At 46.6% G+C, this 18103-nt stretch overlaps 1 long non-coding RNA gene across 1 annotated transcript; it reads right to left on the bottom strand.

The window, feature by feature from the left end:
* Positions 1 to 2151: 2151 nt before the first annotated feature.
* On the bottom strand, positions 2152 to 15815 carry LOC123383181. Its single transcript, XR_006592654.1, has 4 exons — positions 14887 to 15815; positions 12458 to 12612; positions 3147 to 3284; positions 2152 to 2528 (listed from the first exon to the last, which is right to left on the bottom strand). It is a non-coding gene; the product is annotated as an uncharacterized LOC123383181 (long non-coding RNA).
* Between the last annotated feature and the right edge of the window lie 2288 nt (positions 15816 to 18103).

The raw sequence follows: 18103 nt of genomic DNA, 5'->3' as shown, positions 1-18103 counted from the left end.
GTGGCTTCCAGGGCACATACTAGTGACCTGCCCTTGTATCTATTTGCACCTATTTATTCTTCATGATTTCCTGCTGGTGGCATCTTTTTGAGAAGTCATTCTTCACTTCTTGGATGAGTGAGATAGTCCTCCTGGATGCTCTCATAACACTCTCTCTCTCAACATACCCTCTTCCTTCTATTTCAGTGATCTATTTATGTGCCTGCCACCCTCACAAGACTGGGCGATACGTGTCATTACCACCCCCACTCCCCCATGAATGGCCAAGATGGTTGGAACTCCGAGAAATTAAATAACTTTCCTAAGGTCACAGAACTTGCATGTGGCATATCCAAGATTTAAACCCATCTTACTTTGGTTTAATTCCAAAGCTTTTAATTTTTCCTATTTCAAACTGTTTTCTACAACAAATAGATTTCTAAAGTGCCCCTACAGGAAATGTGTTTTCCCTAAAATGAACCTCAAGCTGGACACTCAAGAGTGGTCCCAAGGGTCTTGGGGCAATGAAATATTCTGCCTTTCAAAGAGAATGATCTTATAATTCACAAGTTTGCCTTTCAATTAACTGAGGACTGTGGCTCTTTATTTAATGTTATTTCTACATAATCTAATTTCGGCTGCAGGTTAATGGACCCGTGGGGAGTTATTGCTACTTCAGTTTCAAAAGCATTCAGCAGCATTCCCAGATTATTGGTTGTTAATGGAATCACCCAGCTGTTTTGACTTTCTCCCAATCCTTCATGAGGTGACCCTAGACAAGAGGACGAAAATGGAGGCAGTGGGACTCGCTTTTTAGTCGTTGGAACTTGCTGAGTCCTCTCTCTGCCAGGCCCCCTGGCCACACTCGACACCAACTCCTAGAAAACCATATGCTCATAGCCAGACACAGCACGTCCTATGCTATTTTTCATGTAAAAACATTTCCTGAGTACCTTGTAGGTCCAAGGTGCTATGGGTACTGTTGGAAGCACAGAGATGGGTCCAATATGGTGGGAAGAAACCCGTTTGGTTGGGATAATCACTAAAATCTCTGAGGTGTGGTTTCCTTATGTGCCTTATGTGCCCATCTGCACTCCCATCAAGATACACTGATTGTTCATTTATTCAGTCAAATAATATAGACTGAGACTCTACTACGGACCTGGTATTTTCCTAATGGCACCTTCTGATGATTCCAATCTTGTAGAAGCCTCTGGTCTCGTAAGGAGTACAGACCAATTAATTAATAGTCAATGACAGCTCACGGTGATGAGTCAACAATGGAGGAAGAAGAGGGAACCACGAGAACACAAAGGAGTTATTCCTGTTCAGGACTGAGGGTTCAGGCAAGTCTTCCTAGAGTGTCTCAAGGGGTAGTCTGAGTTTAGACCTGAATACGAGTAAGAGGCAGCCAGAATTATCAGGAGGTGTGTGTGGGGGGCGGGGCGGGGAGGACTGTTCCAGTCAGAGGGACCGTCATAGGCAGATCCAAAGGATGCAGATCATGTTGGGGAAAGTGTGGTGGGGAATGTCCCCAAGTAGAGTTCCGAGTAAGGATACAGGGAAGACGAATGAGGCTGGAGAAAAGAGGCACATGCAGAATGGCAGGCATCTTGTGAACTTGTAAATAGAGTGGACTTCATCCCATAGGCAACAGAGCGTGTAAGTTTTCGCAGGTGAGTGACGAGCAGATTTGGACTTTAGACACATCATTGGGCTGCTCTCTGTAGACTTGATTTGGGCATTCAAAACTCAGAGAGTGAGCAATTGGGCCAAAATGATGGCTAGAGCTCCTGAAGAAGCACGAAAGGGAGAGAGAAAGGGGACCAATTTAAAGGGAAATTGGGAATTGGTGCCAACAGAACATAACGTTGGATGCAAAGTGAATTCATGCAACTGCAAACATTTGACTTTTAGAAAAACACAAACTAGAAAGTCAACTTCAGCTTGCCTCAAGCCCAGATTTCCACCTTTAGTGAATTAGTGACACCTAAGTTAATGAGGTTTTTCTATATTGGAATACTAGATCAAAGCCATTCTACTCCAGAGTTTATGAATTTAATAATATTTGAAGAAGAAAGCGTTTGGGAGTCTAATAGCATGAGATGGCTTTGATTGTAGGCTTTGGGGTGATTTGGGATCCAGTAGGTCATGGAAACTTTCCCCAAATGATGACAAGGTAAATGAGTGGCTTTTATTTTAATGAGAGCCATAGCTTCAGTTTCATGGGTTTATTAAATTATGTTTCACTGATGGAATATTTAATTTGCTTCAGAAAGGAAAAAAATCTTCCTTCCTCAAAGGCATGGGGACACAAAGATCAGTGGCCTTTTTCATAGGATTCCAATGGCCTCAGAGCTGTAGAGAGGCAGACTGTCTCACGGATTTTTTTTTTTTTTTAAGTATGAAAAGTTTTCACTCTGGTAAAGATGATGTTTCACATGTTCCGAAAATCACACCCAAGCCTTTGTACCACTGACGTGTCAGCAGAAGTGGAAGGACACGTTGTCTGGAGGCCAAGCAGCATGGTTTGGAACACCTGCTTTCACCTAGACCAGATGCACAAGTTTGGAGAAATGACTTTGTCTTTCTAGTGTGTTGTCTTGTCTGTGAAACGAGAATGGTGAGATAATCCACCTCCCAGGGCAACTGCAATGCTCAAATCAAAGCATTTCCTTCCTCGCTTCCCTGACACTCAATTTTGTTTTCTGCGAGATGAGGAAAATAAATCCTGTTTTGCCACTTGGCCAGTTGCTAGAGGCTCGAGAGAAGGCTGAGGCTCAGAGTGGAAAAAGCGTTTGTCCAGGATCAGACTGGCAGCAGAGTAAGAGCTAAGACTGGGAGTTCTAAAGCCCAGAACCCCTGCCCTGGGCCACCCCAGCCCAGGCAATGGGGACACAGGGATGCACTTCAGTGGTGGAGACTCTCTGAGATCTTTCTTTCGTGCCACTGGTTAATGCAGGAAGCGCTCCGATGTGAGCTCAGAACCTTCATGCACAAAAAGTCCTTGATTCTGAATCCCAAGCTCTTCTCCAACCACAAGCCCCCTCAACAAGGGGAATCTTGTTTTCTACCCCTTTCTCAGCAGCTCCCACCCTGTGTCCACCATCCTCTAGACACCTACCTTCCCAAGGGCCTTTGTCACACAGTGTGTTTGGGGCACTCACCTGAACATTGTCTGCTCCCCTTCGGGTGCTGAATTCCCAGAGGGCAGGGACTTGGTGTTCTTTCCATCTGGAAGCCCTCCTGTCACCCAGCTCCCACCTGGCTCCTACAGGCACTCAACAGTGTGGCCAGCGTTAAATCTATCAAAAGAAATGTGACTTCCATATGGTTCACTTGTAAAACATGAAATTCACTGTCTCTGGAAAAGATGGGAGAGCATTATCCCCGGGAGGGCTGGGGCTGAGATGAGGAAGGAGACTCTTTCTAGGTCACTGACTAACACGTGTGTCACCCAGACAGTATCCTAAGAAGCCTTTAGCCACACAGATCCCATGCCTGCTCTGCTCCCTCACTCCCTGTGACAGCTCATCCCACCATCTCCTCCACTATTCCAGTGCTCAGATCCTGACCATCAGATGTGGATTGATGGGGGCACCTGGGAAGCTCAATCGGTTGTGTGTCCATCTTTTGATTTTGGCTCAGGTCACGATCCCGGGATCGTGGGATCAAGCCCTGGATCAGGTTCCATGCTGAGCGTGGAGACTGCTTAAGATTCTCTCCGTCTCTCTGTCTTTCTCTCTCCCTCTCCCCCTATGCCCCTCTCCCCTGCTCACACTCTCCCTCTCTTAAAATAAAATAAATCTTTTAAAAAAGGCGGGTTGCTGTAGAGGGAACAAAATATTAGGGATGCGGTTGGGGATATTTAATAGATGACGGAAACAGGAGGTGCCTTGATGTGTGTCTGGAGACCTTCACTGCCCCCTGCCTGGTTCAGCCATCCATAACTTCTCACCGTGTCAACAGCCTCCTAACTTTCTCTCTCTCACAGCCTGCCCAGGGTTTCCCTCTCACCTAGGTCTGTGACAGGCGTGTGAGCTTTGCAGACCCAAGCTCAAATCCCCACTCTGCCACATGGCTACTGCTCTCCCCACCTGGCAGATTAGTGGCAAAGCACAGAAATAATATAGTCTGGCACAGAGCAGCCATCCAAGAAATGGCTCATGTTGTTTAAAAAAGAGGGTCCCCGACTGCTCAGCCCGGTGCTCAAGGTTTGCTGCATTCAGGGTCCTGCCTCTCACTTCTCGGCATCCCACCCTCCGACTCTGTACTGCCATGAAACGAGCTCAGCCCAGGGGCTCAGTGTGCTAGCATCTCCACGTGGAAGGATGCAACCAAGTCTTTGGGACCAGGGCGGGCGGCCGGAGTGGTGCACACCAAGCACATCTCCAGCATTTCGGGGGACCACTTCTGACCCGTGAGCCATGAGAGAGGTGACTGGTGTCGCTCCCCGGTGAAGCACGGAAATGCTGATGCCAACCTTCCGGTTCTTTTTGTCTCCACTACAAAAACTCTCCTTGGAGTGCAACCCTGAGATCCACACGTGAAGGAAAGCTACCAGGGGGAGTCTCTAGGACTTTGCCTGACTAGGCACTCAGCCTCTGCTCTGAGAAACTGCACAGATTTGGGGAATGTTTGTTACTACAGCATAACTTAAATTATTCTCACTAATACACAGGTGAAATATTTGTCAAGTATATACTATTGCCGACTTCACCTTTCAGTTAGCTAACTAATGAAGCGGAGAAGTAAACAGACAATGACAACAGAGTGCTATACATAGTCAGATACCATTTTCTCTGGGCCAATAGAGCAGGAGCATTTAATATGGCGTCAGAAAAGCTTTTCTGTAGTAACATCTAAATCAGAATCTGAAGAATGAATGCTAGTTTGGAAACAAGCAGGGTTGTTTTGAGGATTTGGTGGCACGTTATATATGAAGCTCATGGTAACTCCTAATAAATAATTCCAAAGTTCACCTTAATTTTCAAGTACTTTTTACCTGGTCACCAATCCCCTAAAACAATGCAAAGTCTCTTCCTTTAATTCTTAGCACATAAAATCCCTTCTCTATTCTGAATTCTCTCTACTTGGAATTCTAGAATATCCAGACTTACTTTAGTATAGCTATCCTGTATTTTATGGCCTTCACAGATAGTACAGACCAAGCATGAGTCATTCCCCATCTTGTGACTTAGAGGATATGTCTTAGAGACTGAGTCATACAATCGTAAAGGCGTGGAACATTTGGATGGGAGACCAAAGGAAGAAAAAATAAAAATTCCTCTTGGCATACAAATTATCTTGAAACAAATTTGGAGCAGGATGTTGAAACTGAGGGTTCTGATAAGCACCAAGAGATAACAGATGAGAAATTCAAAGCCAGATTCCCATGTTTGCAATGTACAAAGGAAATCTCAGAAGACCTGTCCCAGGGCTAAAGGACCCTCTTTCCCACTGAGGATTTGAAGAGGGTTAGAGAAAAGAAGGAGGAAAATCATCAAAGAGATATTTTAGGGATACCACCATATTTTGGGGGTGCCAGCTCACGTTTGGTGAGACTCTTCAATGGAGTTATCCCAAGATATTTGAAATGTGTTCCCTACATTTGAGGTCTGATTCCTGATCACGAAATGTAGAGCTCAAAGGGGAGCTGATGTACTGACTTGGGTTGGGGGGAGAAACTGAGGAATCCTTCTTTGTGGACACCCAATGTTTCTTAGAACAAGAGGTGTGGAATGTCTCCCATGAGCCAGTGTGGGACTCGTTGGGGTGAGAGAAAGCCATGGTGGGTATATTCCAATTGAAAGGGCTTTCCAGGAGTCAGGACACATCCCATCCTCAAGAATCTGGGTCCCTATGATCTGAGGAAGAGACGAAGCATCTTCCCAAATAGAGCCGATTCCACCTATGTGGCCGGAGCCTCGGGGGAGGTTCTCAATGATAGATTTTTGAAGAGCCTAAAAGTGCCCATGCTTTTGCCAGGTTCTGGGATACAAGGGAAGCTGATATGGCGCCATCTAAAGAGGCTTTTACCTATTCTTTTACCTCTCCTTCCTCCCCCACACCAACCCTGGAAGAGCCAGAAGCTTCTGAGAAGCTAGGATCTGAGAAATTGTTGGAGCACAAGACCAAGGAGTAGAGAAGTCAATCCCAAAGCCCCCACCTCTCTCTCCACAGGCTTCCAGCCTAAAACATCTAAGTTGGAGGAAGGAGAAAGACCAACTACCAAATCTTGTTTAGGTTTTTGGATAATATCTTGGCCTGGGCACTCCATTCCTGAATCAAGACAATCTTTGGAACATAAGAAAACAATGGAACTTCCAGTTACTTGAGAGTAACCAGAAAGTCTTGGATTGGCCTTATTCTCACCCAGGGGCAGGAGAAGATCGCCTCATTGTATAGACTTTAAAGAAGTGGTAGGAGAACAAAATAAAGGTGAATTTTAATTGCTTCACAAGCTGTGCTCGTTCAACCTGCATCTTTTAAAGGATTTCCAAGCACCCCTTTGAAACTGCAGAGAAGCGAGATTTTCAGAAATTACTTAGGAATCAGAAACGGTAACTGGAGATCAGTTGTACCATGCCCCTTAGCATTCACTTAGGATGTGCAAAACGCCCCTCGTGTTTTCTTGATTTAGTATCAACTGTCATGACTTCCTGTTAGGAACCTTATTTTGTCACCTTGAAATTTTCATCCAAGCAGGTTTTCAGGAATAGAATCCTCAGGATTGGGCACGACGGGGTGAGAAAATCGCAGAAGAGCTCTCCCACTGTCTACCTTCATCCTGAGCCATTTTTAAGGCCTCTGAGCTCTGTCTGTTGTATAACCTGGACTTAGCTAAAATTCTCCGGATGCCCCAATCTACACTTAAGTCTTTCCTCACCACATAGTCATCAAAAAGGCAAACCAACAAACACACATAGACGCACACCGAAAACCACCTCACAAATCAACCCTTTCAACCTGGAAGAGAAAAGTAGTGAGTTGTTTTTGTTTTGTTTTTATTACTTCTGAAGGCTTCTTAAGGTCACAAAGAAGAAGAAGAAGTCACATGTACCAGCACCCCAAACTTCTAAATTTCTTCTTTAAGCATCTTTTTCTTTTCTCAATTTTTCCTTGCCTGAAGCAGCTGCCATCTCTCTCTGTTGCCTGAAACCCTCCTTCCCACATCCCATCCCAGCTGCTTACCTACCTTGTACTCTGACTTGTGAACAAAGGCCCCACCTCTAGCCAAGTCCTGGGCAGCTGGCCCTGGACATGCCCCAGGCCACTGAAATTCTTCCTGCGGTCTCAGGTACTTTAGGGTGATGGGAGCTGGAAGGGAGGGTCATAAGCATCAATATGGCTTCATTGTTGATTCCTTCTAGGGTGTGACTGCACATCTCCCCCGGATTTTCCTTTCCTGAGTGTTTTTGCCTCTGCACCCCAGACCTGAAACTGGCCAGCTGAGCCAGAGCTCCAGAGGAATTGCTTCCAGTCCCCCTCGAAATAAATGGGCCTTCGCATTTGTGGGGCCTCCTGGGAGGGAAAGAGTTAATAGGACAGACCCCCTCTAACTCTGACCTCACAGGCAGATCAGTTCCTATCATGGCATATGTTTGAGAAATCAGATAGCCCGAGAAAAATATTAGCTTCTTCTCCCTCCTTTTCTGCAAGCAGAATATGGGCAATAATTTCGCCAGTTCCTCTGACTCTGGTCCTGCTGACAAGCTCACATTCTCTCTTTTATCCACTCTCCTCACCAAAGCACTGCACACACAAGGCTATTCAAAATAAAAAATGCAGAAACATGCAGAAACCCACAGAAGCTGATGACTTATTTTAGTGTGTAAATTGTGTTCACGAATTCAGTACACTTGGGCATTCTCAAAGAGCCATGCTTCCTTGCCATCAACTGGAGGAATGGAACAAAATTATAAATTAAAGCCTATTGCCAAACATGTAAATACATATACATATATATAGGCATTTGTTCCATGAGTGCATCCTAATTCAGGACCTTCTTGTGAAGGCCAGTGACAAATATGTCTGCAAACTTTCAAGAAAGCAAGAGAGCAGGAAAAATAGAATACATTTGGAGAAATAAATTAAATTCTATTTTCATTACAAACAGCAGTCTGAATAAATTCAGATTGAGGGCATCAGTCTTCACGGATTTCAAAGGTAGCAATACAGAAGTAAACAAATAAAAAAGCTATATCCACTTAAAAGCACCACGACATTAAAAAGTCCAGCAAAAGAAAAAAAAAATCATCTCCTCTCTAACCAATGACAAACTCGGTCCTCAGACAGCTCTGTGGAGGAAAGCTGTCACCGCTTGCATTTTGCATGAGAGATGCATTTTCAACAGAACTATGTCACCTAGTTTTTATTACCTAATTTTACCTGGTGACATCCCCTCTTGTCACCCCTGCCCACACAGCCCGTGTTGAACAGAGGAAGAGGCAGTGAACCTTCTTCTGGCTCAAAATTGGAGTCAGAACTAATCATCATCAGGAGACACCCGGGGGTAATATATGATGGGCCAGGGGTGGCGATGTGGGGAGGGAGAGTAGGATCCCAACCATCCGCCTCAACCTCCAAAGGAGCCACAAGCCCGTCTGGAAAACAGGGCGTACTGGGAACAGCCCATCAGTTGTGTCTGTCTGAGATCTCTTCAACCCCAGTCTTCTTCACCATCCCCAGGGCTCCCTGAAATGAGCGTGATAATTCCTCCGACTGCCTGGATGGCCCCGAAGGGGAGAAGTAAGAACCATAGGGAGAATCACTAGGGAAGAATGTTAAGCTTCTGAAGGTCAGAGCCACTCAACCCTGGACTCAGTTGGTTGGAAAGGGTGGGTATTCTCCAAATACTGGAGGTGCTCACGCATGCGTTGGTTAACCGAGCACCCGGTGCAGGAGCGGTCGAGATGGCTCAGCAGGAGAGAGAGGATGGAGCTCAGTGAAGGGCCTCAAATCCCCCAAAGAGCTGACAGTGCAGAGCAAAAGAAGGCCTGGAGAGACATTATGCTTCCACGTGAAACAAAGAGAAGTCTCGGCCTGTGCGTCTCAGGAGAAGAGAACTACGACCGACAGCGGTGTGAGGAAAGGAGGGAAGACTTGGGTCCAGTGCAGGGGGAGCTTCTGGACAGGTCAATCTTCCCTTCAGCTAGACGGGATTTCTCTGCAAGAAGAGCTGGGCCTCATTGCCCACTGAGGTTTGAGGAGGCAGTGTGATGGAGGCAGGTTTGATGAAAGCTCTGATGAGATCACTCATCACTCATCTGATGAGTGATCTCATCAGAGCTTTCAAAGGGCCTTCTTTCCAGGGTGACAGTGTGAACCGGACTCTTGAGGGTCCACATGGTCTTTGCGCAACTCTGACCCCATGACTCCTTATGAGATGGGAAATGCATGGCCCACGTGCCGTGCCCCCTTCCCTCCTACCCTTGGCAAAACATCCTGAAGCAACAACGGCCCTTTCTGGAGACATTCTTGATAACTGTCTCCAAGGAACTGTCAGCAGTCAATTCTATTTTGCATCTTTAGGTAGTGCCATATCCCAAAGCGTTTGTTACTGATCCAAACTTAGCCTTGAAAGGCGTGTTCTGTGGACTTGACATGGTTGCCTAGGACACCCAACCACAAACAGACACAGACACACACATCTCCTGCCTCCTGCCATGCTTTTTCATGGACTTCATATTTTGGTTAATGGCAAGTCAGGTGTGTCTCCACCTAATCCTTTCTTCCCGGCCCTGTGACCACCATGCTGCTGCATAGTCACCATCTTCCTGGGACACTGGCTCTCCTATAGGAGAGTATGTGTACTCCCACTGTCCAAGCTGATCGCCCAGCTGAGCTGGAAGGTGGGATTCTGACAGCCAGGCTGGAGCAAAGGATAAAACATACGTGTCACAACTCTGGAACATATTTCAGACATACAATAAACTGAGCACCTGAGACAAAGTTGCCGATGTGGTTTAAGAATCAGAAGTTTATGGGGCGCCTGGGTGGCGCAGTCGGTTAAGCGTCCGACTTCAGCCAGGTCACGATCTCGCGGTCCGGGAGTTCGAGCCCCGCGTCAGGCTCTGGGCTGATGGCTCAGAGCCTGGAGCCTGTTTCCGATTCTGTGTCTCCCTCTCTCTCTGCCCCTCCCCCATTCATGCTCTGTCTCTCTCTGTCCCAAAAATAAATAAAAAACGTTGAAAAAAAATTAAAAAAAAAAAAAAAGAATCAGAAGTTTATGGACGCCTGGGTGGCTCGGTCGGTTGAACATCTGATTTCTGCTCAGATCATGATCTCATGGTCTGTGAGTTCGAGCCCCACGTCGGGCTCTGTGCTGACAGCTCGGAGCCTGGATCCTGCTTCGGATTCTGTGTCTCCCTCTCTCTCTGCCCCTCCCCTGCTTGTTCTCTCTCTCTCTCCCTCAAACATAAATTAAAACATTAAAAAAAAGAAAAAAAGAATTGGAAGTTTAAAGGGCCAAGCCCAAGTGGGTAAGCAGACAGGCAAGAATGAGATCGGAAGGGAGGCGTTTATAGTGAAGGGAGCCAGCCCAGGGCGGTGAATGGGATGGGGAACTAAGGGAACATCTCAAGACAGTGCCACCAGCATGCACCGAGTGGCCTCGCCCACAGGTGGACAGGCAGGGAGGAGGCTAAAGGGCGATGAGTTTGGCCCCTCAACTCTTCTTTCCTTATTATTTGTGTCAGATTTCCCCACACCGATGGGCCTGCCTGGGCAAGGCTGGCTGGGATGGCCCAGGACTCCCCATGGGGGAAGCAAGCAGATACAATCCGCCTTAAAGGACTTGGGAGTGAAGGTCTGCACATGTCCCCCAGTAGATCTTACAACAGTGCTATTCTCCTGTCACTTCCTCTGCTCTAGAAACATTCCTGGTGCCACCACCACCCCCCACCACAGAGGTTGAAGTCCAGACTCCACTGTTAGACTCTCTCTCCATCCACTATCACATACCTCTTTCCATGCATCCACCTGCTAAGCAAATATTTATCAAACACCCAGTATATGCCAGGCATTCGGGAAAAAAAGCTGAGTGGAACACACGCCCACTCTCAGAAGCTCATCACCGTCCCCCCAATGCATCACTCTCCGGCCCCAAATTTCCTTCACCTGCTCATCTTCTATCAAGCCTATGATAGAAATGAAGAGCCCATTCCAACCTAACAGGTACCCTCAAATCACCCTGGTGCAAGGGCAAAAACTCGGGAAGCAGGTCAGTCGTGGTTGGAAACCCATTTCTGTTGCTTTCTAGCAATTGTTTTTTGAAACTTTCTGCACCTCGGTTGCCTTACAGCGCTGAAGTGAGGGTCACACGATTGAGGGTCTAGTTCACAGTGAGTGCACCTGCACCATAGTCCTCACTGTTATTGCCGTGGTTTTGTTCGCTCTCCTCTCCGAGCCTTGCTGTCCGCCATCCATCTCCGATGAAAGGACCCGACCCGTGCATGGCCAACCCTTTCCAGGCCTTGAGGGGCCAGCCTGCTCCTCTGCTTTCTTCCCACCCGGCACCTGAGAGCCGGATGTGGGATTCTGCCTCCCGCAAGGCCTGGGAAGGGACCCCTGTGAAGATGGGGAAAGGTCCTCAGCCTACGTGGGTCCTCCCATAGAAAATCCGGGATGCCGCAACCAGAGAGTTTCAGGCTCACTGTGAAGCGAATGAAGCCAATGTTTCCCGGAGTTACAGCCTCATAGCGTCCGCCTGCTTTAGGCTCGCTGCTTCCCTGGGGGTGAGTTCTGCCTGGACTGCCCCACATTTCAGTCCTTCCAGCTCCTTCCATGCCCGGGGCAGGAGGGGAAGACAACCATACTTAAAAATGCCTGAGGCTAAGTACAGATCTGTCACCCCTGGAGGTAAAGATCTCTGACAAGAGACTCAGTGACAACAGACTCAGGGATTATTAACATTTTTATACTACAAAGGAATCACCGGATGATGATGAAGATGAGGATGGGGATGATCGAAATGACAGGTGGTTTTTATCCCTGTCTCTAGTACCTACCTTGGCACGAAGTAGGTTTCACAGCAAATATTTCCTGTCTAGATTGAATGATCAATGAATTCCTGGTTTTGAAAGTGTTTCCACCAAATAAATTTTAAGTAATAAGTCACGGTTTCCCTTCCTAATTAGGGAGACGTGCGGGTAAATCCACAGACAATAAATGCAAGCAGGGACCGGCAGTCAAACCATACGAGCAGACGCTGTGGGCTGCCCAACCAATGCCCGTGGCCTTTCCCCTTCTCTGTCCCAGCAGGGCTCAGCTCTCCCGACAGGGGATGAACGTGCCAGATCCTTGCGGCAAGTGGTGGCCCAGGGATCAGCTTGGGCTAATGAGGCATAAAGAGAAGTATGCAGTGTTCAGGGTTCAGGGGAGACACCCAGAAAATGCTCATCCCCACCCCATGATAAAAACAGATTTAAAACAAAACAAAAACAAAGAAGAAATAAAAAGAAAAGAAAGCTCTTACCTCCTTTTGCATTCTGGCATTGACACCTTGGGACCATGAGGGGTGGGATGATTTATGCCCCGAGAAGGTCAGCTCGGAGAAGGGGAACACTCAGGTCCTTGTCGAGAGCATTTCAAGATGCTGAGTCAGTACTCGAACCAACTCCTGCTGGACGCCTTGGTATTGGAGAAGAAAAGAAAACCCTATTGGTCAGGTCACATTTAGTGGATTAATCTGTTACTGTCAGCTGGAAGCGTCCAAAATGATAGAGTTGTTCCCTGAGTCAGCCATTGCTGTGGTCACCTGTGACACTCTCCTGTACAATTGCCACAAAGCTGTGGCTAAGCTTTCAGGTCGCCTGTAAGTCGGCCTTATTGCTTTTGGGAGTCCCACAAGAAAAACTGACATTCTTATTTTCCAGAGAAACAAGGAGGGAGACCTGGGCTTTTTTGTTGGACATTCAAGGGACTGAATCCTGCCTCCGCTGCTTTGTGCACGGGCAGGCGCTGACCACCCCAAAACTGCCTTTCCTCGTCTGTGATGGGAGGCCCAGTGGTGGGACGGAGTCCAGCTGGTGGAACTGAATGAGGTCATTCACTGAGGGCACCCAGCCCAGGGCCCGGCGCGGGGAAAGCTCAGTCAGTGTCGTGCTATCATTTCTGTTCTCCACCTGTCGAGCTGCGAGTTGAATGCTTTTCTCGTTGCCTTGAGACTGGCCAGCCCTTGTTCTCCCGTAGAGGAAGGTGAACACGAGGAGCAAAGGAAGCAGCGTGAGTCCCTAGAGAGGCTGGAGGACTGCGGACAGCGGTGAAGTTCAACTTCCGAACCATCCCTTCGGAAGCCTACCCTACTCGGGTTTCTGACCTTATTTGTAGGCGCTTCTGGAAAAGGACTCAAAGTTCAGCCATCCCCGCATCGTACGTACGTCCACCTCCTTGGTGATTCCGCACGCATTTGCCCAGGCCATTTCCAGGCCTGGAGAGCCTTCTCCACCACCTGGCCATCCCCTGCTTCTTCCACAAGGCACAGTTCAGCCATGCCCTCCGAGGAAGGTCCTCACCCACCTCTCCGAGTCGGTGCCCCTCTCTGCTGGCCCCACAGCTCCCTGCTGGCCCAGCACAGAGTTCTTCACTGACTGCCTCCTCGCCGCCCCCCCAACAGTTCCCTTGCATGTTTCCACTAAATGTTAGTTGAATAACATGCCCATAGAAAAAATGGCTGGTAAGTAAACATCATTCTGTGCAGCTGTATACTTCATTTAGGAAAGTTATTTCTCTCTCTCTCTTTTTTTCTGTGAGATAAACCTAATGTGTTTATTACCTCCAGCATTATTTTTTTTTTTCTGGGAACCTTCTGCTTTATTGCTGTAAGGAGAATAGGCTGCCACCACCTTACTTAAGGGAAAGTGTGCAAGGAAACAAAACATATGTTTAGAAATTGAAAAAAGCACAATTAATAATTCATGAGTCACAACAGAAATCATAATGGAAATCTAGATGTGAATGACAACAAAGGCATTATCCATTAAAACTAGAGTAATGTGGTTTAAGAATACTTAGAGGGAAATATATTGTCTTAGATGTATGTAGTAGAAAAAAATTAAATCTTTGGAAGATATATATTTAATTCAAAAGCTGGAAAAAGAACCATAGAACATACTGAAAGGAACTTGAAATGATAAAATAAAAATAAAATCAAACTGCAATTAAATAAAAAAAATGTAAAGACATTTCTTTTTTTAAAAGGTAGCTAGTTCATTGAAACGATTCATAAAATAGCTGTCTGACAAGATTGCTCAAGAAAAAAGAAAAGACATAAATAACAATAGTAAGAAGGACAAAGGACACATAACTGCAGTTTCAGGAGAAATTTTAGCAATAAACGATGCAGTGAATAGTATTATCACAATAATCGTGATAACCAGATTAAAATTAATATTTTTTAATTAAAAATGACCACAAGGTACTTGAGCATAAATAGAAAGCCTGAAATGACCATTCTGTAAATTAATTTTATAATAAAAAAAAAACCTGCCCCCTACAGAGAATACCACAGCACGTGAAAATTGCAAGTTTTACTAAACCTTCTCGAAATGGACAGTTTCTATCATCTACAGACTCTTCTAGAGACTAGAAAGGGGACAGCCAGCTGAGAATAAAAGGAAAAGCAAAGCCTGCTATTTCCAAGTGGACACATTCGACTGTGGGTTAACCCTGGACACCTGATAAAGGTGAAATGTCAGCTCTCTTCCGGGCAGCATAACATATGGTTAAGGAAGGAGGGGGAAAAGCCCCATGACTGTGAACTAGGAGACTTGGAGAGACCATCAATGCCTGTAGGAAGGTATAAACTTGAGCTTCCCTGCATGGGGTTGATGTGTAAGTGGGCACGTAGGTTCTGATTTTAGCCCGTGGTTCCTCAATCTACCCCTGGGGTCACTGTCCCCGTACCTGAGAAGTCACTTGGGTGATCTGAGAATAGCCAGTGGACCGCTGCGTCACCTGCTACAGAGACCACCACCACGGAGAGATGGCCTGCCACAGGGGCGGTGTGCGTCCTGCACCCTTCCCAGTGACCTGGTGCCAGATGTGGCCTACTCAGATCTAGAATGTCCAGCTGAAACTGAGACCACGGCTGGCGGGCGACTGCAAGACCTAAATCATAAGGCAAGATAAAAAAAACTTACCTGGTAAACTCAATAGCAAAGAGATGAAAATAATAGCGAAAAGGAAAAATTCCTGGCAATGGCGGTTTTGAACAAACAAAGCAAAAATCCCAACATTAGCAAATGGATTCCAGCAAGGTATTTAAACACACAAAAAACAATGAAGAAAAAACGTTCCGTGTTAGAAAAACCTATTGATCAGATTTACCACCATAGGGGATTAAGGAGCAAAACCATGGACAAATGCTTTTGGTTAACTCACCAGCTGTCCCTACCCTTCTCCCTTCTGGCCTCCTTTACATTAAATGGTGCCTACTTTGCAAACAGTCTTCCATATAGATCAATGAAAGAAAGGAGATCCCAGAAAGAAAGTCACCCATATGTTGCAACTTCATTTTTTCAGATTTTTTGGTTTATTTTTAAATAATCTCTACACCCAACATGGGGCTTGAACTCAGAACCCCGAGATCAAGAGCCACATGTTCCATCAACTGAGCCGGCCAGGGCGCCCCCATATATTACGACTTTAGAAATAAACTAGGATTACAAATCAGTGGACAAGAAAGGGCTGTTCAATTGATGGTACAGAGCAATTGATTAATATGAAAAACAATAAAATTAGATCTCAACCTCATGTCATTACCCAAAAACAAATTTAAGACGAATTAAAGCAAAATTTAAAACTTGTAAAAATAACGGGAACATATTGCGATACATGGGTTGCACAAGATTTTTTTCAATAATACCAAAAAAAAAAAAAAACCAAAACACCCTCCATAGCTTATTCTAGAAAATATGAATAAATACGATCGTTTTCACATTGGTGGCAAAATGCAACATATGGAATATTAGAATTTAATATTTACAGTTGCAAAAACATACGAGGCAATGTATGCGAAAACGGGCGCCATGTTTGAAGCAGGCACGGAAACTTCACCCCCAACCTCAGGTTGATGGTAGCATGTCCCCCTGGGGAGGGGCAGGGATCAGAAGCAGTAAGAAAGAGCAGGACCTCACCTCTACCTCTGATGCTTTCACGTTTTTTTTTTTTAAGCCCTAAGGCAAACAGAAGGAACGTTTACCCCTGTCCATTCTGGATGGTGGCTACCTGCTTATTTGTCAGAACAACGCTGCCTATCATTTTTCAAATATTTGAAATTTTCTACAATAAAAACAGGACAGTGAAATATCTGTCCCTTGTATCCTATCTCCCATGACAACCTGGATGAAGTCCAAACATAACCAGCTCTAGACAGAAGATCCTCTGTTACTGGCCCCTGTCTCCTCACTACCTCAGACACAGTCCTCAGTCCACAAGGAACCATTTGTTGCTATACCACACAGGCATACATGTGTTCACACACGCATGTTCACACACACACACACACACACACACACACACACCTATGCACCCGTGCAAACAATAGCCCTGATTCCTGGCTCCAAACCTTCGTCCTGTTGTCCCTTCTGTGCAAACTCTTCCTTGCACTCTTGGCAGTCAGTCCCTCACTATCCTTCAAGAAGCCGCCAGGGGCATGTTGTCTGCAAGCCTCCGTTGGTCCCTTGAAGCCGACCCCTCTTTGCTGTCACGATGACCCGTGCCTGTCTGTCACTGCGCCCAGGGCGCTGTTGTCTCACTATACTGTCTGTGCCAACCCCAGTGGGTCGTAGCTGCCTTCCTGTTTTCAGTGCTTAGAACAGCGCCACCTAGTGGTCATCCTCCCTGTGCCCCTTGATCGAAGAATGGATTTCCTCCACGTGGACAGCCAGGACAGTTGATTAAATATGCAAGTACCCCCAACGATGTACATTTTTCTTTGGGTACACAAGCGATGTCTTTTATCCCTGCATTTGGCAAGTCTTTAGTGCTCACGGACAGTACATCGGGTTTGGGGAGAGACAACACTGGGCTCCGACCTTCCCCATCCCCGTTACCAACTGTAAGACTTGGGCCAAGTCGTAATTTAGCTGTGAAGTCCACGCTAGACCCTTTGGGTGAAAACCACCCGTTGAGTGAGGAACGCAGGAGGTGAGACAGAGGCCGTGGCCGGGATGTGGTGAGGAGAGCCTTTGGCGGGCCACAGGGGAGTTTTGTAGACCTTGGTTCCTTTTCATAAAATGGAGATACAGTATCTCACGGAGTCCTTGGGAGGATTAGCGATCATGTGTCTAAAGAACCAAACACAGCACCTGGCCCTCGCAAGAGCTGAACAATCAGCACCTGTTTTGAATGTTACAGCTCTGACTGTGGTGAGGGGGCAGCATGGTGCGTTTTCAACATCTCTGAGCCCCATTTGTTCCAGAACTTCTCATCCCAACTGTAGCCTGCTCCGGGGCTTGAGGTCGTTGGAGCCGAAGCTCTTGGCAACCCTTGGTGTACTTCCGAAATCTTGTGGAGCTTTTTGTAAAGTACAGCTCATAGAGTCTACTGAACCAGAGCCTCTGGACTGGAACCTACTATCTTTTTCTGACTTTACCACCAAGGCAATACAAGCACATAGCCAAGGCCACAAAGCAATAGACTGAGGCACGACCTGTCCAGGCTCCCCTGTTGGAAGGCAACTATCACCTGGGAAGGTAAAATAAGACATAGTCAGGCTTTCCCACCTGGAATGAAGTCCCTAATAACGTTAATTCGATGTCAGCCATGGGAACTGAGAGATTCCTGATATGTGGCTTGGGGAGGACGGAAGCTGACGTGTCCTCATCTGTAAAATGGGGCAATAACAGTGACTACTTCCCAGAGTTGTTGATGGACAGAGTTAACAGACAGCTGTTCAGGGGGCACCTGGGTGGCTAGGTCAGTTAAGCATCCGACTTTGACTCAGGTCTTGTTCTCACGGCTCAGGAGTTTGAGCCCCGTGTCCGGCTCTCCACTGACAGCTCAGAGCCCAGAGCTTGCTTTAGATTCTGTGTCTCCCTCTCTCTCTGCCCCTCCCCTGCTCATGCTCTGACTCTCTCTCTCTCTCTCTGTCTCAAAAGTCAACATTAAAAACCTTTAA

Source organism: Felis catus, chromosome F2 (genome assembly GCF_018350175.1).
Source record: "Felis catus isolate Fca126 chromosome F2, F.catus_Fca126_mat1.0, whole genome shotgun sequence".
In the NCBI taxonomy this organism is placed as follows: domain Eukaryota; kingdom Metazoa; phylum Chordata; class Mammalia; order Carnivora; family Felidae; genus Felis; species Felis catus.
The sequence above is the reverse complement of the archived record's forward strand: the minus strand, read 5'-3'. Positions and strand labels throughout refer to the sequence as shown.